Genomic DNA, 24,599 nt, shown 5'->3' on the forward strand with positions numbered 1-24,599 from the left:
CTCATCCAAATATCCTGGTGGTCTCCCATCTAAGGTTTTGTTTTGTTTAGCTTTTCCACTCAGGTCAGCTGTAAACTGTTCAAAAGCAGAGGATGTTTTCCTCAGAGCCCTCCCTAAATGCAAGAGTTCCTGCTTCAGTCTCACAAATGCTCTTGGCTCCTAGCTGGCCAGAGGGTTCACCAAAGCCCTTGACTCAGATAAGTCTTACCCGAGGACTGAGGCAAAGCTATTGCATTCCCATCTGCCAAGGAAATTATTCTAAACCAGGATCCTTTGCAACCTTTTTCAGGCCAATAATTGAACTTAGCCCTTGAGTGAGTATTTTGACAGGAGCCAGGACAAAAACCTTGATACACCTATCACTATTACCTGACTATTTCATAATTCATAATAGATGCCATGTTGACATTTTAAACAAAGTAGCAAATTTGGGGGTTTCTGGGACCACATTGAAGATTGAGAGGCCTGTAGAATAACTTTGGACCAATCTTTCTATACAATCCACCTCACAGGACGTGAACACTAGGCGGAAAATGGAAAGAGGAATACAGTGAAAGAGAGAGTTGTGAATTCAAAGTGGGAAAGGAAAGCTCTGAAATGTGAAGATACGCCCCACTTCCTCAGATCCTTGGGAATAGGTTCCTTCCCAGTCTTCTCCCTTGTCTCTCAGTTTCAAAGTTCTGCTGCTTCTCTAGAGTTCTTTCGATTTTTCAGTTCTACACAAGGAGTTGGGCCAAGTAAAATATCTCCATCCAATTCAGAACAAGGAAAGGAGCCAGGAAAGAGGATAAGCTGTGCCACAGTCATAAGTGAAAAGTAGTTCAATTGGCTTTTGAAAAAGCACCTTTGGGAGATGATGGAATATATTGAAATACCTAATGGTTATGCTGATTTGTTACTGATGGTTGGGTTTTTTTCTTTTTTACTTCAGCTGCTGATTATATGTGTATTGTTTTTATAGTTATGTGTTTATAAAATGCTTTTAACTGTTGTTAGCCCCTGAGTCATGAATATGAGATGGACAGGTAAGAGAGAGCGGGAAAGAAAGAGAGAAAGAGAAAGAGAGAGAGAGAGAAAGAAAGAAAGAAAGATTTCTATAGCTTCCATGAAGTTGGTTGATGACTACCTTTATGTGGTCAATGGACTTTATATTTGATTACATTACAGACTTTGTTCCTAAGCAGATTTGTAAAACCTCATTTTTACAATGGCAAAAATGGTAAAAAATCAAGTTGAAGACGCTTTCATTCAGAAGCCCTTTTCCCTCTCTGCTGTCAAGGGGACATGAAATATGGTTAGCAATGGATATCACAAATTATTTGACTGAAGGAGGCAAAAAACACAGTGGGATTTTGATAATATGACTCTGGAATATGACTCTGAAAATGTCATATCTTGCATACCACGTATACAGCGTGTACCATCATAAATTATATTATGCAAATCACAGAAACTTGTAATGGCATTAAATGAAATGCCAAAACAGTGTCTTCTGTTCTAATAAACTGAGTATGTGTCATTATTATTCTTAATGTAAGCTTCTCAGGGTCCCCTGAAGTACGAGGTAGGTGACAACTTTGATAAATAAATAAATAAATTATTCCACAGATTTCTTTCCACTCATTCTTTTGCACAATAACTTCACCTAGAAGAACTTTTTGGTTGCAATTTGTTTCCAAACCCAGAATGAGTGCTGTATATCACATTTAACTTGTGTCCTCAAAATATTGAAGGATCCTGACCATATCATCCAAAGATGTTGGCATTTATTTGTAATACAATTTTGCCTGCAAAACATTTAGTCAAGAGTAGGATTTAGAAGTTGGATTCTGCTTTGATAGAAATGGAATCTCTTCTCTTCTCCAATTTGGTAGAAAACAATTCAATCATAAAAATACAGAATTAATCCATGATAAAATTAATGAATCATAGCTATTGATCAGTTGAAAGCCCAAGCTGGAAGTTGTTGCTAAATGGTTGGATAAAAAACATTAGACATTAATCTGAAGGACAAGATTATTTCCTACTAACTTTATGAACAATGCAGACTGTATAACTTGTTTGTTTTCTTATCAAGTTCTAGAAGAATTCTTAACAAGGCAGGGATATCAGGAGGTAACAGCACAATGCTCTTCTGATGCGAGTCCTGCTGGCTGCTGTTGATGAGAGTTAAAGTCCAAAGGCATAAGATTGCTTTTCCTTGCTTTAGGCTAAGATTAAGTTGGTACCCAGACTGAATGTCAAAAGCAATGGAACATTTCATAATGGGATTGCCTAGACATATAAGTGCTTGGTTCTGTTAAACATTATGTAGAAGAATTATACAATATTTTAAAATGTTATTAATAAAAGATCCATGCTGCTGTAAGAAGCTACTTCACTATGTTGTCTAGTGAATATGTTTTGCATAATAAAAGAGGCTTCTTGTTCTAAAAATATCCTGTTTCATATATCTATCTATCTATCTATCTATCTATCTATCTATCTATCTATCTATCTATCTATCTATCTTTGGTTGTTCGGGTTTTCTCCCGCATAAGATTCAAAGTATCTAGGCAACGTTTCGATGAAGTCTCATTCATCATCATCAGGCCTCTGTCTTCGGCTCTTGCTTCTCAGAGTGATGTGAGATTGCAGCTGCTTCTTCCTTCCAACTGCCAGTGGGGGTGGGACTTGATTGGTTGGGGGGTTGGCCGTGTTCTGATTGGCTGGATTTCCTGCTGCCCGGCTTCGAGTTCGTGGTCGCGCTGCATCTCCATAGTGGGTGTCGGCCTGCTTCATGTATGGCTCGGAGGGGTTTGAAGTGGGCAGTGATGCAGCTGCAGTGTAGCTTCTGGTCCATGGTCGTGTCTCATCTTCTGAGTGGGTGTGAGTCTGTTTTCTACATGGAAGTGTGGTGGTGGCATCTTGTGTGGCTCTCATGGGTGTGGGTCTGGTGTCATTCTTCATGTTAGGTACTCGTCTGTTCATCAGGGCGGGTTTCCAAATGGTTGGAAGGCGGGAGGTGTCATCTCGTTTGTTCATGCTGTGTGGGCGTTTTTCTATTTCTATGGCTTCTCTGATTATTCTGCTGTTGAAGTGTTCGGTTTTGGCGATAGTTCTGGTATTTTTAAAGTCAATTTCATGTCCTGTGGCTTTGAGGTGTTGGACCAGGGAAGAGGTCGTTTCTTCTTTTTTGATTGAGTTCTTATGTTCTTCAATGCGTGCATTTATTCTTCTGTTAGTTTGTCCAATGTATGTGGTAGGGCAGGCAGTGCAGGGATTTCGTATACTCCTTGGTTTTCTAATTGATTTTGTCTTTGGGGTTTCTTAGGATGGTGGATATTTTTCTGTTTGTGCAGAATGCTGTTTTAATGTTGTGTTTTTGGAGGATCTTGCTGATTTTGTCTGTAGTGCCTTTTATATATGGGAGGAGGGCTTTGCCGTTTTCTTGTTCTCTGTCTTGGATTTTGGTTGGGGTTTCTTTTTGGATTAGGTGGGTAATCTTGTGTCTTTGGAATCCATTGGCTGTAAGTACGTTGGTGAGAGTGTGTAGTTCGGTTTTTTGGTGTTGTTCATCGGCTAAGCATTTTGTTCTGGAGATGAGTGTTTTGGCTACGGAATTGATCTGTGCTGGGTGGTGGTGTGAGAGTGCATGTAGATAGCGGTTTGTATGTGACACCCACTATGGAGATGCAGCGCGACCACGAACTCGAAGCCGGGCAGCAGGAAATCCAGCCAATCAGAACACGGCCAACCCCCCAACCAATCAAAACACAGCCAGGCCCCCTACCAATGAGAAGACACCCCCACCCAATCAGAACACAGCCAAGCCCCCCACCCAATTAAGTCCCACCCCCACTGGCAGTTGGAAGGAAGAAGCAGCTGCAATCTCACATCACTCCGAGAAGCAAGAGCCGAAGACAGAGGCCTGATGATGATGAATGAGACTTCATCGCAAACATTGCCTAGATACTTTGAATCTTACGCGGGAGAAAACCCGAACAACCAAAGATCCACATACAAATACCCGAGAACCTCAGAAAACAAATATATATATATATATATATATATATATATATATATATATATATATATATATATATATATATATATATATCTCAGAATTTATGTTTGTTATTTATGTTTGCCAGAAAAGTACAGTATAGAGTGAGATGAAGGTCAGGGACCATTCTTTTCTGGCTTGCAATATCAATCAAAGAAGAAGTAGAGCCTTGTAAAGTTTCCTTTTTTCTTTAAGGTGAGCTTTATAAGTCCCCGTAGCTCAGGGTGTTAAACTCTTGGCCCACGGGCCAGATACGTCACGTGCTGGCCCCGCCCCCACCCAGTTTAGAGAAGGGGGAAAGTCCCAATATGTCACGTGACGACGCCATGACACAGTGAGTTTGACACCCCAGCTGTAGCTCATATACAAATTAGAGCTTGTCAGTTTTGCCAGAAACTCTAGTTCAGTCTTTCCCAATAGAACAGCTGTAAGAATTGTTTAATGAGTTTAATTCCACAGTACTGATTTGAAAATCTGGGATTTTCTCCACTCACCTACATACATACTCAAACACAGCAGCAGAAAAATCTCTAAATTCAAATAGTCTATTAAAAGGGAGACGTTTTTAAAAACATATTTTCTAAAGAGTAATAAGGGAAAACTTCATCAAGGTCACTTGTCTGAAATGGTATAGCATCTCCCGCTTGAGCAGGGGTTTGGACCAGAGGTGGTATTCAGCAGGTTCTGTTCAGTTCTGGACAACCGGTAGCAGAAATTTTGAGTAGTTTGAAGAACCGACAAATACCACCTCTGACTGGAGATTTTACAGTATCCTTCCCCTGCCATGTCCACCAAGCCACGCCCACAGAACCGGTAGTAAAAATATTTGAATCCCACCAATGGTTTGGTCCAGGAGATGTCCAAGGTACCTTCCAGCTCTATTTTGATTGATTGATTGATTGACCTCCAGCCATAGTAGCACAATTGAATTAGGAAATAGTTTGGCTTTGCCCTGTTGTGGCAACATTTTGGACTTTAATTTACAAGAATTATTAACATGCACGTTCTTCTAAACTTTGCTACCTATAATTTATATCAAGACTTCAAGTCTAGTGGACTTCATCTCTTGGGGAAGAGAGGTGACTAACATAAGGACAAAATCTACAGCTGATTTGCAACAACAGGGTGTCCATATACGTGGTTTGTCTACATTTGGACTCTTTTCCCCCCCAACTTAAATCTATTCCAGGTCTGATGAAGATTTATTCCTCCCCCTCCTCCCCCCTCCTCCTCCTCCTCCGTTGTATCATATTAATGCAATTGTAAATGTATAATTATTTTTCCAGTAAGCTTCACATAAGCAGTAATGGCATACTTGGAAAAATTAAGTAGAGCAGCTTGAATCACTTGAATCACACTCAGTAGGCAGGGGTGGAGGGGGCAAGAGATTGCGCCCAATCCAGGTTGCAAGGAGGTTTAAATGGATGTCATTAAAAAAAAAAAAAACAACTGGAAGAATCTTGTATCAAATATGTTGTGGTTCTTTCTCTGCGTGGTATCTTGTAAACCAGGCAAAACATAATGCAAAATAGAATCCTTGCTTTCTGTTTTGGCCTGGCTCTACTGGTTTACAAGGCTCAAAGCACAGCCACAATTATGTTTACTCAGAAGTATGCCTCAGTGCATTCAATGGGCTTCATAATGCTTAGTTAATGAGGAAAAAAAAAAGCACTCACAGAAAGGCCAACGTTTTGACATTTCAGGGTGGAGGCTTGGGAACATAACAATTTATAGGACCTATGAGTAATTGGCTAGATATTCTTTAATAGTGTGCATGCATCAGTTCCTTTGATCTGAGTGGAAACCACAAATATACATGTGAAAATGCATGGGTGGGGAGAAAGTGAGCCATAATTGACTGGAAATGAAAAAGAATTGTGTTTTATAAGCTTTTAAAGTCTCAAAGAACAGGCAGTTTGTAACCACATGGGAAGACTGCAGTTGCAGTATTCCACATGCTTTACTTTCATGGATTATGAAACTGGCATCATACTGGCATAATAGCAATAGCAATAGCACTTAGACTTATATACCACTTTATAGTGCTTTACAGCCCTCTCTAAGCGGTTTACAGAGTCAGCCTATTACCCCCAATAATTTGGTTCCATCCTCAGAAGGATGGAAGACTGAGTTAACCTTGAGCCTGGTGGGATTTGAAGTGCCAAATTGTAGGCAGCTGGCTGTAGAAGTAGCCTGCAGTACTGCACTCTAACCACTGTGCCACAGAGGCTCCTAATAGTAATTAGCTGTACAGAAACTAATATTCAATTTCAGATTTTCAGCAAGTGAAGGTATCTTTATTTTCTGGTGGTAGTGGTGGTGGTGATACCAATAGAACTAGGTTATATACATTTGATCTATCCCAGCCACAAGTTGTATGTAGGAAATGTCTTATACCAGGTTATCTCATTAGCCCATCTAGTTTGGTTTACCAAGGATTCAGGATGGAGTTTTTGTAATCCTCCCTGGAGGAGCGGAGGCCCATTGGCAGGGTGAATGGCTAGAGGAGGGCCAGCAGAGGAGAAAATCTGGAGATAAATGGGAGGAAGTGGAAGCCTGGAGGAGAAGGAGGCACAGTTAAGGGTAGGAGCCCGAAGGTCCCATTCTGTCCAGTGGTGGGATTCAAAAAATTGTACTACTGGTTCTTTGGGTGTGGCATGGCTTGCTGGTGGCTTGGTGGGCGTGGCAGGGGAAGGATACTGCAAAATCCCCATTCCCTCCCCACCCCACTAACCTGCTTTCCAGCTCCATTCTCTTGTGCAGGGCAACAAAAGAAGACCCAGCCAATCAGCTGGGACTCGGGAGAGAGAGAATAGATGGGGGTGGGGCCAGTCAAAGGTGGTATTTGCCAGTTCTCTGAACTACTCAAAATTTCCACTACTGGTTCTCCAGAACTGGTCAGAACCTGCTGAATACCACTTCTGATTCTGTCCCTGGAAATGTCCAGATGTGAATGCAGGGCCTTTTGGCACTGAGCTATGATGTTCTTTTTAAAACATTCTCTCTGCAATTCCAGGCTAGGATACCTATTCATATTTACAACTTAATTTCTTATCATTTCATTTCTTAATGAATCCCAGTATGAGAAATATTCCTTTGAAGTATTAAGTTATGAGACAGTTTGTAACAGCTGCTATTGTTCATTCACTTGAGGATACTTTGGGGAACAAGATGTTTTTTTTTATGCCTTTAACAGTTAGGGGACAGGCAGAAATAATATGAGAAAGCTTTTTGTCTGTGTGTCTATAAAAATACAGAAAACTTCATATTATTTATGGGAGCTGCTGATTAATACCTCCACACCACCAGCACTAATGGAGATCAATGGTTCTTGATATTTAAAAAAGTGCCTGACTGAAAAATATTTCCACTTTTTAAAAACTATTTTCATTTTGACAGCATGAAATTACCTTAACATTGTTATGTAACAACAAACAAACAAACCCAAAACAAAACAGGTAAGAAGATAAAGCTGATAAAATTCTTATATGAGAGATGTGGGTTTGTTGAATTTTCTTTAGCTATCAGATGACCAATGGATAAATCTGAGAATCTCTGTTTCCACTATGCATTTTTTTCCACCTGAGTTTCTCAACAATCCACAAAATCTGAAAACAAAGTATAAGAAGCATAAGAAATCTCCTCCCATGGGGCTTTTCCATACTAAGAAATTTGGGATAACATGGCCACTGGAGAATGATGGAGAATCCATGCTAACAAATCAACAGCAGCATCTCCTACTCTCTCATAATCATAAAGTATAAAATACCCCCCAAAAAAAACCCACTGAGGATGAAGGGGGAGTATCCAATCTTTTGCAGGAAAAGGAAATAGAGAAAATCTGGCATGCAGTTTGATTCTTCCCACTATTTCTAAGTTTTATTTATTAACAAAAACTGGGGCAAATAGAGTAAGTGATCCCAACACCCCCTTCTCATATTTATCTAATTTTGGGAGAGCCAGAAAATGTGGCTCTCTAGAGGGCATTTTGGGAACAAATAAGATCATGTTATTCCCTGAAGGACTGAATTCAGTTTCATTAATTGATTGCAAAAGATTATATTACTACTGTAAGCTATTCTGAGTCTCCATAACTGCAGCAGAGTATAATTTGTAGTCATAAAAAAATTAGTCTTTATGCAAATTTAGGTCTTCTTTGGGGGGGGTGTGTGAAGAGAGGACCCTAGAGGTTCTTTTAATCTTGTTCCCCTGACAGGAGCTGGTTTGGGGCCTAGCTAGTAGCTTCCACAAGAAATCTTCTCCATTATGCATCATATAATATTCTTTTAAAATTGGAATTAAATATGAAGTGTCAACCATGTTTGGGAGTAATGGAGTTTAATCTCATTAACTTTCTTTCAATTATTATTAGCGCTGAATTTTTGAAATAGCTCAGGTTGTTAATTGTAGTCTCTCATTTTAATGGCTTGTTTTGGCTACAGTCCACCAATAACCACCATCAGATTATTAGAACAAATATCTCCTTTATATTTTTTCCCATGTTTCTGCAGCTAATACTAAAAGGGTATGTAACCATTTATTTTCTATGTATGTCCTAAAACCGGTTTACTTATTTATTAGTTTAAATACCACTAAATGGTATTGGCAAAACTCTACTGAATTCTGAGTACTTATTGCTCTGTAAGAATCACCATCTCGTTCCTCACTAAGATGCTATATCTGTGGCAATGAAACCTGATCTGAAATGTTTGAACTGGAAATGTTGACAGTCAGCAATTGTTGGGAATGACATAGCATCATACACCTAACCTGTTTGTTAATTTTTATTTTTATTTTTTGCTGCAGACTGAGGTGCCCTCTAGCGGGGAAAATGAAAACAAAATGGTTAATATTGTTCAAATAAATTCACCCAGAATTCTCATTGCACAAATGACTGGGCTCAAATAATTCTACTTTGGGACACATTATGTGAAGACCCACCTCTCTGGAGAAGATTTCAATGCTGGAAAAGGCCAAAGGAAAGAGAAGAAGAGGATGATTAGCAGCAAGGTCAATGGACTAAGTTACAATAGCAATGAATATTTGCTACATTATTGGGAGATCTGAAAGACCATGTTAGGGACAGGTCATCATGGAGGAAAATTTATGTACTTCTTAAGAGTCAAAAAGATATAATCAATCAGTTTCTTTAATACTGGCATTGAATTTATTCTCTTGATTACAGGGCTTAGATGCCACTCTAATAATAACTAGCCCTGATCTTAGAAATAAGCAATATCAATATTAAATAAGATATTAAGCAGCATAATACATTTGGCATCAAAAATGCACTCCAAGCCTGGATAGACCTTCCTTCCAAGTGATCTTCATCATCACCATCATAGTTGCAGTGAAAAAGGATAAAACCATGATCTGTATGAAGTCCACAGGAATGCTATACAGTGTTACCATGGTACTCAACTGCTTTGAAACTCAGTGAATTTGGTACTCAGGGCATTTTGACATGACAATTCTGTCCCATCATTTGTTTGGTATTCAGTGCACAAGCTAGACTTGTTGATATCAACTGTCCTGTGAGTTAATACATTATTCCTTATTGGGAAAAATGGTTTGGTATTCATCATTTGTGGTACTCATTGTGCCTCCTGGAACCAATTAATGATAAATACTGAGGTATCACTGTATTTCATTAGGTGATTTTCATGTAGGTTTGTTGCAGTTGACATTACTATCATGCTATGATATCACATGGAACTTTGAATGCTTTAAAGTACCTCAAATTCTATTTTCCAACATACATTTCCTCCTAACCCCAGGAGGATTTTAATGATTTTAATCCTAAATTGTTCTTCTTTCTTTTTCACCATCTTTCTTTTTTTCTTCCATGCCCTTTTTCCTCTCCTAAGATCCACTTTTGATAATTCCCAAAAATGTTCAGTTCCATATTCAGAATCTTCTGTGACATTTACTTCCTTTACTAATTCTCTCAATCTTTCATTATGAATGATCAATCATGATTTTCAGTTTATAACATTCCTTTTCTGTTTGTGCATATGGATGGACTAATTCTTAAACTACATAGTCAAAGCAAACATTATCTAAGTTAATAGCAAATAATCAAATACAGTAGATAAAATTCAATCCAATTAGATTTATTATTTCATTGAAATCTATATTGCATAAAGTTCTTAACTCTATCTGCATTGTTCCTGTCGTTCTTGGATATTAAATGATCTGGAATTTACATGCTGAAAAGTTTTCCAACCAGGCTGCTGACATGTTAAATGTTCTTTGCAAGTCATAGCTAGGATTTACACAGCCTCTTTGGGATCCAGTGTTGTGTGCAATACTTTCTATTGGAAAAATCAAAATGTCATATGATCCAAAACTAGTAAAATTTGTTCTTTTCTTCTAATAACTAGAATTTAGTTTTTAACATCAGTTGTCTAATTATTTATAATATTTGATCTTTTTAAAGAATTAGGCATCACTAAAATGATCTATAGGTAATCCTCAAGTTATGAATGCAATGAAGCCTGCCCATTCCATTCATAATCTGAGGATTCATGGGAGTGAATCTCATACCTTGAATGAGATCACTCCCTGCTTTTGCCCATGTATTTGATAATTGAATGCACAGCTCATTAAGTGCACATGAGGTATCTCATGTGGGGGAGGCCATGGGAGGGCCTAGTGATGGAACAGGCCACCTACTTCAGGCCACCCAAAGCCTCCCCCGACTCATTTTCCCTCCCCTGGGGTCCCCACAATTGCTTTCCCTCCATCCTGTCATGCCTCATAACTTATCTTATGAAGATCTGTCTCCTCTCTAGCCTGTTTCTTTGCCTGCTTTCTCCTCTCTCATCAGCAAAGGGCTTGATGAGACCTCTGGTGATGCAAAAGGAAGCCTGATAGGCCGTGCATGGCCTTCTGGGCCTCCTTTCTCAGCAGAGATCTGCTTGAAGAGGCCTCCGGCAATAAAAAAAAGTTTGCAAGGTAAGTGAGTCTTCAATCTTCCACTTATTGGAATCAATGTGTCCTTTTTAATGGTAGACTTGTACCTTCCAAATTTAACAGATCCTGAATCCTTTAGAAAGTTCCCTCTATATTCACACTGTCATACATTCCACAACCTGGAGTCAACCCAAAAATCCACTCCCCATGAACAGAAGTGTAATCTATTATGTTATTGGCTTAAGTACCATGGCATATGGATTGGATAAGACTTGTCTAGCAATTATTCTTTAGTTGAGGAATCCCTAATATTTTCATTTAATTAATTAGGCAAAACTGCAAGTTTGTAGATTTTAGAAGCCATATGACAACATACATCTTTTCATCTTCCTCTTTATATACCGCTTAGCATTCATATACTTTCCAGCTGATGGTGATATTGATGATGATGAGAGGTGATTATATTCTATACTGCTATTTGAAAAGATTGTCATGCAAACATTAATTAAGGTTAATTAGTTAACCTTAAATAAGCAAGGTTAGAACTAAAGTTCTAAAGTTTCTAACCTTAAATGCAGTAATTCACCAGTTTTGTTGCAGTCAAAGAAGCATGTGTTAGACTCCACTGATATGCTGATTTTAAAAAATCTGGAGATTAAAAAATCTCAGTAATTTATACTATAATGTGTCTCAGGATTATTTGCTGTTTGGAGGAGAAGGTGGTAACCCCTGAATTAAGTACTATATATATTTATACTAGGGTTAGGATCAGATGGATTTCAGAAGGAAACTAACAACCTGTGAAAGCATCTTTGGCTATAATAATGATGAATATGGAGATTCTCAATCATCTGGGTCATGGTTGAATCAAAGAAGCTTCTTGGAAAGAACTATGAAAGTCCAGTTGCCTTCTGGAAAAGCACCTTCAGGATAATGATTAATACTTTGTATTGTACCAGGGTTAATGAAAACTATATTTACTTGGAGTCAAAGAAGATGTAAGATGGTCAGTATGTAATACTTAAATATTATAAACCACCTTTCCCCAATCTCATCACAAATTTTATAGCTCAAATCTTTAGAGATTTTCAGTCATCCAGGTTATGGTTGTCCCAAAAGTGCTTTTTCAGGAGGCAACTGTACTTTCTTGTTTTTTTTTCTTTTGAATAGGTTTTGCATCTCATCCAAGAAGCTCCTTCAACTCTGAACACCTTTTGAATGGTGTGAGAGTAGGAATGGATCTTCAGAGGAAAACATTGCAGACTACAGGAACCAGAAGCACTATTCTGGTGACCCTGAGGACACAGATAAACCTTCAAGTGCTTCAACAACCCTCTGAAAGGATGCAAATTACCAGCTGTTTGCAAGGAATATACATTCTTCCATTCCCCACTGTTAGATCTTAGGAGAAGAACTGAGACAACTCAGAATAACAGTGGCTAACAAGATTTATTTCTAACTGTGGGTTGCCAACAGGCATTGAACTAACTGCCCCCCGCGCTAACGGCAACCTGAGGCGGCTTCGACTGACAGCTCTTTTATATTCCCAGCTGTCAGATAGACAGCCAATCAGGTAGCTGTATCGTGCCCCCTAGCTTGTGGACTGGAGTGAAGATTCCAGAAACAGCACTTACTATCTTGTCAGAGCTGAAGAAGCTTCTTGTATGGGAAGCGAAACATCTTCAAAAGAAAGAACAAGGAAGTCCTGTTGCCTCCTGAAAAAGCACCTTTGGGACAACCATGACCTGGATGATTCTATAGACTTTAAGAATCAAGGAATCCCTTTCAATGGCCATATAAGACATTTGGACACCAGACCCCCAAAAGTCATCATCTATCTTGATGTAACGTATAGTATTTGATGCTGAAAACTCTGCCAGTCTTGTTCTGGAAGACTGATATATCTTTTCCCTAATAGTCTGAATATAAAAGCCCTTCACATCCCATGCCTGTCTCTTGGAAAAGTGAATAGCTGGAGTACCACAGATCATATGGATCCACAATAAGCTTGCCATAGGTTCAAATCTAACACCATTTACATTTTACCTGTGCTCAGTTATTATTAATTTAAAAAACTCATAAAAATATGTAACCAGCTAGTCCAGCTGGCTAGATATAGCTGTATGGAAACTATTAATTTAAGCCTCAAGTAGTATCTTAATCCACCCAAGAGCAATATAAAAATGGAAATGTTTATAATTCTCTTTACTATAGTATACTATTTCTAAAGGCTCCTTTGACTCTGTAAGATGAAAAACAGTACCTTATTTAATATATGAAGTTGTCTTTTACTATTTCAGATCAAACCTTTGTTACCTCAACCAAGTGTTAGCAAATTTATTTGGCACGGGGTCTTTATTAATCCCACTGTCAAAAATAATCATAAAAATTACAGATGCCACAGATTCTGAAATACTTCTTTCTTCAGGTGAATTACATATTTTGGCCACTGGAATATTTCCTGCCCGTTATAGATACAACACTGGGCAGAATGGCTTCTCCAATTCAATATAATGCTTGAAATAAACTGACAGAGGACCTAAATGACTTTTGGAACATATTCTGATAGGAAATAATGACATTTTCTAGAGTAGTTGGGTTCAGACTTCTGTTCAAGGACTTTATTTCACAGAGTCCTATCGCCACTAGCAAACATTGCATAGTGGGGAGAAGGAAGACAGAAACAGAGAGGAAATCTAGTTTACTATTCCCATGATGTAAAGATTTCACAGCCTTGTTGCTGAAAAGCTCAAAAGGCAATTTTGCCATTACTACGCAGGATAGATAACCATTGCCTGCAGCCTCTGAGTCTGCCTAGCCTGCAACATGGCTCTTATTTTTTTTTATGTTTATTATTTTATATGGTTGCTTTCACTCTCCATCCATCTTTCATGCTCCACTTTCCCCTAAGGAAATAAATCATGGCTCTGCTTATAACTCCTCCTTACCAGTTTCTTTTTTTACTGGCTTATGACCATCATCTCCTGAATCCTCCCTTCTCAGCCCTTTCTCAGAATAAAATAATTATGAGCAAAAGTGAAGAATCTAAGTACAGTGATTCAGTAAAGGCCTTGTACCAGTGCAGGGAAAGGTTTTCTCACAAGAAAGAAGAATCTAAAGAATCCATTAAGAAAGGGAGGAAATGTTTTCTTCACGTTAGCAGTTTCTTGACCCTTAACCAATTCTACCAGGATGAGGCAACTCACATTAACTCCACTAGAGGGTGTACCTGTTAAATTTATGTGAACAGAAGTTGCATTCACTGAAGTGCCTTGTTCTATTATCTTGTGGCGATGGCATTGTTATCTCTGTATACTCTGCCTTTAAGGAAAAATAGCTTATCTGCACAATGAGAAAATCTTTCTTCATTTTTAGGTGTTCGTAGGGGGAGAGCAAGCACAAATTTGTGATTAATTTCTGCGAGGTCGCTTGACTACGAGAAGCGGCATTTTTCAGTTCTGTGAAAATCCAGAGATGCTTTTATGTCCAAAGGCTCCTTCTAGGATAGCAGGAGGGGGAAATGATGGAACATGGGGATGTAATTTAAGAAAAGACAGAACTGGGCCTGTGAAGAAAAGAATCCTCTGCTGTTAAATGATGACTTTGGCAAATTCTGATTGCCCCTTTTAATTGTGATTTTGAGGGTCAGGTCTGGGAAAGAATTTCATTCTGCTGCCAAGAAAGGAAGGTGTGTGTGAGAGAGAGGGGGGGGGAAGGAGGGATGGAGGGAGCAAGAGAGAGTGAGACAGGGAGGGAGGGAGAGGGAGGGAGGGAGGGAGAGCAAGAGAGAGTGAGACAGAGGGGGGGAGGGAAGGAAGGAGGGAGAGAGGGGGGAGGGAGGGAGCAAGAGAGAGTGAGACAGAGGGAGGGAGGGAAGGAGGGAGGGAGGGAGAGAGAGAAGATCAGTAGAGAAGCTTTTTATATTGATCAGAAGAAGCTCTGATCTCAGCATGAAAGGAATTTCAAAGCCAATTTCTGATGTTTTCAGTTAAAAAGTTGTCTGGACTATTTCTGATCCAATGCTAGCTACCTGAAAAGTGGCTTATAATTTTTTTATAAGATGAAAAACAGACACCGACGATCTTTTTTACACACATACTGTAAACCTACCGAACTAACAAAAAGCTCTGTTGACTCACTCTTAACTATAATCCTAGCCAAGAAGGAGGTTGCAACATTATAGAGTGCTTTTTGTAAGTTTGCCAACCTTGCCACTACCATTATCTCTTTGTAGTAGCGTAGCACAGCAGGCTGCTTCTATTCCTGGAGATTACCCAGAATCTCCTCCTTTGAGAAACCAGGAGATACTCATCCCAGTACTGCTGCTTCCTTATCTCCCAATTAACTCACCTTTGTCCTTTCTGATCTCAAAATGTGGTAGCTGAAGTGTTTGTCGCAGAGAGAAGCAAGAAAGACATGCTAAGCTGAAATCGTGCCATAAACAACCAGGATCTTCTTTGCTCAACACCAACAGCATTTGAGTAAAGCAGACAGGCTTATGGGAAGCAAATAAAGAGCAGAATGGAAAATGCAGAATAAAAGTGAGTGTGTCATCCATGTTTTAGATTCAGCATCATTTGTAGATTCAGCATGCATTTTCCTGAAATGCTTTCTATTTGGCAGGCATCAGGATCTGCCTGTTTATTGGATGTAAAGTATATTTGGATCCACTGGAGGGCATTAAAAACATGTTTGATATGTTCTCTCTCTCTCTCTTTCTCTCTCTCTCCCCCTCCCCCTTCCCCCCCTCTCTCCTACTCTAGATCCTAAAAAAAAAATCCCAGATCCTTAAAGAGCTAAATGCCAGGTCAAAATAACCAATATTGAGAGAGACAGAGAGAGACAGACAGACACATACACAGAGACAGAGACAGAAATAGAGACAGAAACAGAGACAGAAAGGCAGAGAGAGATGACACAATCTCTGTGACTAGATAGACTTCTGCAGGACCTTGCAGAGTGAATGAGGAAAAGGCAATCATCAGCCTCATACCATTTCACAAACCTACTCTAGAAATCTTCCACAACACACGTGTACGTTTCTTTGTCTTAGCTGCCCTCCATTTTAGCGCTGTCCTGCTGAATTCAACAAGCTCTCTGCGGTTGTACCTATTTTGCATAGGGCTGATTGGCTGCGTCAGCAGCCTATTTCTCTGGCATTCAGGAGCTGCAACACCCCGTTTTATTCCAACTCTGATGATTAAACTGAACGGCTCTTTTTAAAAGGCCTGTTAACAGCTTTGCAGAGTAGATTGATATTAAAAGCACTAAAACGTTATGTGTGGCGAACTTAGAAAAAGTGGTCTCTTTAAAAAAAGTGGGGTGGTGGTGTGTGTTTCTGATTGACATTGGATGTCCAGCTCAGCCTCCTATTAGACTGTAGCATAATTTTTGTTTGTAATGAGAATTCATTAGCATTGCTGAACTATGCAAATCTGCCTAGAAAAATGTCTATTGGTTAAAACAATCATTTTAATCATCTGGCCTTAACAATAAGAATCAGACAAAGGAGGAGAGGAGGGGAAGAAAAATATTGACTGAAGTTATTTGCATTTTTCCAGAGATCCCAAATTATAAACTATCTGAAAGGAAAACTATATAGAAAATAGTCCAATTTAAATCTCTTATCACAAAAACACCATAAGAAACACATACTGCTATGTGGGTGAAGGTTCGTTCTCTGACCTTGTGGGTTGGTTTCTGAACATTTTGTGACCAGGCTAGGTAACTTCTTCAGTGGAGTTTAGGGGATGTCAGTGTCTGTGTTCTTCTGAACGCTGAAGATGTTATGTAGCCTGGTAACGAAACATTCAGAAACTAACCCACAAGCTCAGAGAACGAACTTTCACCAGGAGTGAAATTCAATCATCTCGGACTGGCTCGGGAGAGCTGGTAGAGATAATTTGAATCAGTTAAAAAATCGCCCCTGGTTGCTATCACTACGATACCAACCCACACCCACAGCTAAGCCCAGAGAGCCCGTAGGGAAAAATTTTGAATTTCACCTCTGACTTTTACCCTCATCCTACAGCAGAGCTACAGATATTTTGCCACTATTGTCTATTTCCTTTGGTATACAATGTAGAAATATAAACTCATCATCAACCATTGCTAACATTTTTGCAATCGTAAAATAAAGGCTAACCATATCAATGTTCAAAGTGGCCAGCTTGTAATCCCACCTGATCTGCAAAAGATAGTGTATCTATTCTGAGTCCAACACTGAAACACTCAAATGGGCCTCATGGCCTTTCTTTCTTTCCTGGTTGTGATATCTTCGGATGGGTGGCTGTATAAGTGTTACAAATAAAAAATAAAGATGCCTGAAAGAAGAAGAACAGCTTGGCATGATGGCTAATGGGGAAAAATAAATAAAAAGAAAGGACAGAAAGAAAGGAAAGATTAAAAACAGGCAGCCTAGAGAGATAATGGAATTAAAGCTAAGGCTGGTGACTTTTTACTCTCTGAAATAAGAGAGAAAGGGAGCGTATTCACGAGAAAATAAAAGAATAGAAAACATAATTATCTGTCCAGTTCACCCCAGCCAGGGTTTCTCTTCCTAATCTAACAGGAAAGAGGAACAGTTTGGGGGAAACAAGGAATAAGGAGATTCAGTTGACTATACTTAGTCAATAGAAAAGAGAGAGGCTGGCAGCTTCATTAATAAGGAAATTGCCCAGTGAGAGGACTGAAAGAGAGTGAAGGCTTGCAAGTGCCAAGATGTGCAGCAGGAGAAGTGAGATGGACTGGATCAGACAGATGGAAGGGATCCAGCTCAGGAGCAGGCAGAGGAGAATGAGAAAACAGCTGTCACCTTGGCTATTTTGCAAGGGAAGGGGAGAGAGTAGGTTTCTTTCCTTTAAAAAAAAATGCTACAAAAATATAGTGTGCCAAGATGTCTGTTCAGGTGGGGAGGCTGCTTGTTTCAATAAGCCATCCCTGCAGGGAAGAGACTTTGATGGTAGTGAGTCCAAAACTTAATGTTGTTTGGAGCTATTTTATGTTTGTGTGTGATCCTACTTGTATGTTCCTATGTTGTTTCCTAATACTGGCAGTAAAAAATAGTATAACTACTGTGTTTTTCCAAACACACGACCCACCCCAATAATAAGCCCAACCCTAATGTTTTGGGGGTGGGCCTAATATTACCCATACCCCGAAAATAAGCCTGGCGGGATGGGGCATGGCCACGAGTAGCAGCGTGGGCACGGGGGGGGCGGGCAGCTGGTCGGCTACAGCTGAAGCCTGCTGGCCCCTTGGGGCAGTGCAAATACTGCTTTGCCCTTCTCTTTCTGGGCTCAGGGCTTCTGCTTGTTGGGCCGCTTCCATGAAGTCGACAGCTCCTCAGCTAGCTGCTTCCTCCTCTTTTGGGGAGGCTCACAGGAGGCTTTTTGGCTTGTGGGAGGAAATGGAGAGGAGGATTCCCATCATCTATTCCTCAGGCTCAGCACAGACTGAGGGAAGGATGGCAGGCAGGAAAATTCTCCCTCCGCATTTTCCTCCCACAAGCCAAAAAGCCTCCATTCCGAATGCTAAAGTTTCGGAATGGAGAACACGGTGTGTCCACGGCGTGTCCATCTCACCAATCTGGCCTGCTGCACCTCAAAAAAAGTAAGATTGATTCAAAAACAAGCCCAAGTACTTATTTTAAAGTCAAAAAGAAAAAACTCAGTCTTATTTTCTGAGAAACACAATGTCCACAAAGTGATAGAAGTATATTGGAATTGCAAGGAAGAGAAGGAGAGAGATTGCCTTCCACCCCCACCACCCCAAAATTTGAAAATCAAACACCAAGCTTTTTAAAAACAAAGTGCAAAAATGCTGCAGAGATTTTATTTGCAGATCTTGGGGACATCCATTTCATGAAACCAAGACAAAACAATATATGGATCAAAACAGTGGCTGCTATACAGGTTAAAATGTATATGGTATATCCTTATTTCCTTATTTGTGATGGATCTAATACAATGGTCTAATTATTGGTCATCACCAAGTATTTACTTAATACAAGTAATATAATAATACAATTATATAATAGAATTATATATTAAGTTCTGGGTGCCACAATGTAAAAAAGATGTTGACACTCTAGAAAGAGTGTAGAGAAGAGCAATAAAGATGATGAGAGGACTGGAGTTAAAATATATGAAGAATGGTTGCTGGAACTGGATATGTCTAGTCTAATGAAAAGGATTAGGGGAGACACGATAGCAGTGTTCCATTGCGTCAGGGGCTGCTACAAACAAGTCAAGCTATTCTCCAAAGCACCCGAGGGTAGGACAAGAAGCAATGGGTAGAAATTAATCAAGGAGAGAAGCAACTTAGAACTAAAAAGAAATTTCCTGAGAGTTAGAATAATTAATCAGTGGAACAAATTGCTTCCTGAAGTTGTGAGTGCTCCAACACTGGAAGTTTTTAAGAAGATATTGGACAACCATTTGTCTGAAGTATTGTAGGGTTTCCTGCCTTCCTGTAGGGGGTTGGACTAGAAGACCTCCAGGGTCCCTTCCAACTCTGTTATTCTATATAATAGAATTATAATAAAGTTATATATTATTTATAATATAATTATACTATAAAATATAATTTTGAAAATGTCTTTTTGAGAAAAAAAGAAAGAGAAAGAAACCCTGCTTTATTTATCAAATTTCTACATCTAAGTGACCCTACGTAGAGTCATACCATGTTTCTCCAACAATACGGCCTCCACCAATAGGAAGGCCCAGCATGATTTCTAGGCATGAGGTGAAATTAAGCTCTGCCCCCAAAATTTAGGCCTATTCAAACCATGCTTTTCCCTGCCATTTCTCACATCGTTTGTTAGAACTACACGAGGTGAAGAGAAATGGGCAGGGGAAGGGCGGGGGGGGATGGGGAGAAAACTTGCCTTTAGGAGTGCCCTGCAGGTAGCCTAGACTAGAATACCCTGATAGCTGATAGAAGCTCCCTGAAGGCAGAGTCCCCAGCTGCTTCAGGGTATGGCGTGGCTACCCGTGTCCCCTTGCCTTTAGGGCAGTCTCTTTCAGGCAATGGAAGCTCCCCAAATGCAGTCACCAGCCACTTCAATCAGCCGGTAGAAGCTGCCTCAGGGCGAGCACTCACACACACTCCCCTCGCCGCGAGGCTGCTTCTACCAGCCGATTGAAGTGGCTGGTGACTGCATTTGGGGAGCTTCCATCACCCGAAAGAGACTGCCTAAAGGCGAGGGGACATGGGCAGCCCTGCCTCACCCTGAAGCAGCTGGGGATTCTTCCTTCAAGGGAGCTTTTGTCTGCCGATAGAAGTGGCCTCGCGGCAAGGGGAGTGTGTGTGTGCACTCGCCCTGAGGCTGCTTCTACCGGCCAATCGAAGTGGCTGGTGACTGCATTTGGGGAGCTTCCATCATCCGAAAGAGACTGCCTAAAGGCGAGGGGACATGGGCAGCCGCGCCTCATCCCAAAGCGGCTGGGGACTCTGCCTTCAAAGGAGCTTTTGTCTGCCGATAGAAGTGGCCTTGAGGCGAGGTACATGCATATGGGCCGCTCTAGGTGGGGGAGGAAATTAAGTCATCCCCGAAAAGATGGCCTAGCTGTTTTTTCAGGGGTCAAAAAAAAATAAGGCCCGGCCTTATTTTGTGAGAAACACTGTAGTTATGAATATGATAATTCATATAATTGCAAGCATGAGGCAAATTAGAAAAACTTCCTCATCCCTGAAACTTTGATCAGAAGCCTGTGGCCAGAGACTTGAGAATTTCCACATTTCACGGAGTGCCTAGTTAATTTATATGCTTAATTAATAAGAAAAATGGTCCTTTTATAAGAGTTATTATTGTTACATAAGAGTTATGGGACTGTGGTAATACCAAGAAAGACTATGTATGAGAGAGTGGATAAAGAAAATGGTCCCAACTCATTTTCCATGCAAAGTATACATACTCAATTATAGTCCTCTGATAACTGCACTTGGGACTTATTATTATACCACCATGTTCTATAATGGCAATCATAAATTTAAAAACAATGCCCTTTATGCGGTAATACACCAGGAAAGCAATCCCTTGTTTAGAATTAGTAATATAGACCACTCAACTTTAGATACCACATACAGAAAGAGTACAAACCTGCATGAAAATCCTATCAGCTTGAAGTATCCTCTGCTAACACAGAATAGGCTGGGTCGGTGAATTTTCTCAGCTCCACCAGGGTGTGGATGTTTGTTGCCTTGAGTTACGTATAACTCAATATAAGGGGAGGTTTAAAAATTTAATGTTTGGAGGAAAAAAAATGGAGGGATAGACTCTGCTGAATTTGGGTCAAGGGGTGGATGAATTCTATTGCTATGGAAGATAAGTGGGGTCATTGCTTATTCTTGAGTTCCAGAAGAGAGGGGTTACTTGTTAAAGTCATTTGTGGAGATGAGCACTATTTAAATTATCAAAATAAATTAAAGTTGAGGCCTGAGTTCAAGTCCAACCTCAGCCATAGACATTAGTCACATATTTCTATAATTAAAATATATTTCTATTATTATATTATATTGATTTATATAATATTAATAGCCATATTTCTATGACCAGCCTATTGCTCACCATCTCCTGTCTCACAATGTTCTGGTTGAGAACAAACATTACAGGAAATAATACTCCAATTTGCATGCCATTTTGAGCTCCAGAATAAAAGAAGGTCTATACATTTACCAAATGAGTAAAAATGCACCTGAAATATAGGAAACAGTATTTATTTATTTATTTATTTATTTATGCATTCATTCATTTCCTTCCTTTCTTCCTTCCTTTCTTTCTTTCTTCCATTCATCCATCTTAGCACACTTTCCATTTTAGATATTGAGACATGTAAATTAAAAAGTTCATTCTGTATGATAATATTTGCAGATAAGTCACATCCACACACTTTCATGTCTTTTACAAGAGTCTGCTCATAAGGGCTCCAGACTCATGGCAATTCATAGAAGGATTCAATTCAGTGCTGTGGTTGTGGAATAAATTAGAATAGTCAGAAACTAGAACTGACAAAGTTCCCTAAACTAAAACAATTGGATTCCTCAGTGGTATGGAAATGTCATTAGAAACTTCTATAAATCCAGTTGGCTGCAATTAATGTTAAGTAACCAAGAAGTTAGCCTCAGTGGCACAATGCTTAGAGTGCAGTACTGCAAATTACTTCTGCTGACAGCCAGCTACTTGCAATTTGGCAGATCGAATCTCACCAGGCTCAAGGTTGACTCAGCCTTCCATCCTTCTGAGGTGGGTAAAATGAGGACCCAGATTGGGGCCTCACGTCAGTCCTTGGGTTGCCAGCTGTGCCGGGGTGGGCATTCAGCGGGAGAGGCTGTGAATATGCGTCCCAGCTGGTGGCTCTCCATCCCTGCCTGAATAGCAGCCCCAGCACAGCTGGCAACCCATTGGCTGACATGCGCTCCCTACCATGGAGATAACACCTGGAAGGCAAAGGACACCATGAGATCTCTCCTGGATATCAGAACCACCACCCCCGGCTCGGTTTGCCTGGGTGTTGTCAATGAAACTATTTCACCAACCGGGATGCTCTTACATCCTTGCTTCTCACTTATTCCAACAGGGGTACCCCTTCTGCTGCACCAAATACTATAGGAGGCTCTTGTGCCGATGGGAATCCAAGATCCGTTCCACCTCATAGTGAAGCTCCCCTCCCACCTGTATTGGCCAGTGCGCCTTGTTTGGGCCCGCCCCCATATGGTTGATGTTTTCACTGGGTGTAGGAGGCTGCTATGGAATACTGGGAGGGTTTTACCTAATAGTCAAGGGAGTTCGAGTTCCATTATGACCAGATTGACAACCCTCACAATGGGGAATGGGCCTAGGAAGTTTGAAGCTAGTTTTCAGCAAGGTACCTTGAGCCTGAGGTTCTTTTTAAGAGATACACTTGCTCTCCCATGCAAAATGGGGCTTGCGGACTATGCTTTTTATCTGCTTGCGCTTTGTGGGCTTCTGCCACTGTCAGTAAGCCTCCCCGCCCCCCGACATTTTCCCACACCCATTGCATGTCAGCAAGCCTTTGAAAACCTAAAGGCATTATTTGCTAGGGAGCCCATGCTGCAATACCTGGATCTCGCAAAACCTTTTGTAGTTCAGGCCAATGCTAGTAATTCGGCTGTGGGGTCTGTTTTCCTACAAGTCAATGAGGAGGGGGACCTGCAACCATGTGCCTACACCTCTCACAAACTGAATGAGACTAAATGGCGATGGACTATATGGGAGAAAGGGGCCTTCACAGTACGGTGGGCCCTGATGACAACTATTATCCAGTTGGCTGGAAGATACAAAGTCACACTTAAACGTGTGAGGATTGAAGAATCACTCTAAGATTTTTTTATATTAAAAAAACTTTTAAAAAATGGAACAAGGAAAAGTTTTCTATCAGAGGAGAACAGGATTTCATTTCCAGATGCTAATTGCTAATTGTTCTGGGGAAAAAATGTTTTCTATCTTATTCATCCAATTATAGGCTCTTCCAAGGCATGGTATTTACTGTATATCGACTCAGATAAATGAATGTGTCTTTTCCAGTTGCATCCTTCAGTTTAGGGAGAGATAGGGAAGGGGAAAAATTACCCTCTTTTCTGTTTTCCTAACACTGCTTGAAATGTCACATTGAGAAGTGCCATGTAGTAACAAAATAAACTAAATATGTGTTTTTAGGAGAAGTGATGTCAAATTAAAAATTCTGTATTTTTTAGTCCTGCAGCAGAAGAGACAGCTAAATATACCCTTAGCAAACAAGATAATTTGATATGGTGCATAATAGGGAATTTTATTATCTCAGTCTTTTGAAGGACAAGTGTAATGCACATACTTATGATTTAAATAATTTGTAGGAGGGGGGAAAGGAGAATTTTTTTATTTGAATTCATGGCAAAGAATATAGTTATGCTGGATTTAGCACTAGTATAAAATTAACTGTTAGTTCATCCGTCTTTTCCGCTGACAGCAGTTTTCAAATCCATTTGTTCTCCACAATGTAGGATTGCTTCAAAGCCTTCAGAGAAAAGCTGTATCAAACTAGTAGTTGTTGGGTATATGGATACTCCAACTGATTTGGGTTGAATAAATATGTAAACCTAGGATTAAGTACTATGTAGCTTTAAGCACATAAACTGCAATGTCATTGTGGGTGCGGTTCCAGGCAGCAATATAGGTAGGAGGGGAAACGTAATAGCCCCGGCTTCTGGATGCAACTGTATGAGCCCCGGCTTCTGGATGCAACTGTCTGAGTCCGGCTTCTGGATGTAACTGTCTGAGTCCGGCTTCTGGATGCACCTGGTTACTGTTCCTGGTCTGCTGCCTACTGTGTTGGTCTATCTGCTTTACCTTGGAGGCTACTGTGCCAGATACCATTTCACCTGAACACAAGGACTGTTTGCCTAGTGAGCTGAGGATTCAGCATTGTCTTGGTGAGAAAGGTATCATAGAGAGAAGATTACAAGCAGATAAGGACATTGTATTTACTGTAAATGGACTTGATAACTGGATTGATAAACTGGATACTGACATATGGACTGAATGACTATTCTTAATCTCTGTATGAATTAAATACCTATTTAAACCACAAACAGTGTATTTGTCTCAAGTGTGTGTATACTCCTGGGCCCAGCCTCTCTC

The 24,599-nt window shown here is 40.1% G+C and overlaps 1 long non-coding RNA gene across 2 annotated transcripts in view; it reads left to right on the top strand.

Moving 5' to 3' along the window:
• Nucleotides 1-9,991, top strand: part of LOC148126947 (uncharacterized) — a 33,156-nt gene extending 23,165 nt beyond the window's left edge. For both annotated transcript variants that reach the window (XR_015741433.1, XR_015741432.1), the window contains one exon: nucleotides 8,852-9,991. This is a non-coding gene — a long non-coding RNA (uncharacterized LOC148126947). The remainder of the gene's footprint in view (nucleotides 1-8,851) is intronic.
• Nucleotides 9,992-24,599: the final 14,608 nt, after the last annotated feature.

This window comes from Pseudonaja textilis, chromosome 2 (assembly GCF_049901715.1).
Source record: "Pseudonaja textilis isolate UNSWEBS1 chromosome 2, rPseTex1.2, whole genome shotgun sequence".
Lineage (NCBI taxonomy): Eukaryota > Metazoa > Chordata > Lepidosauria > Squamata > Elapidae > Pseudonaja > Pseudonaja textilis.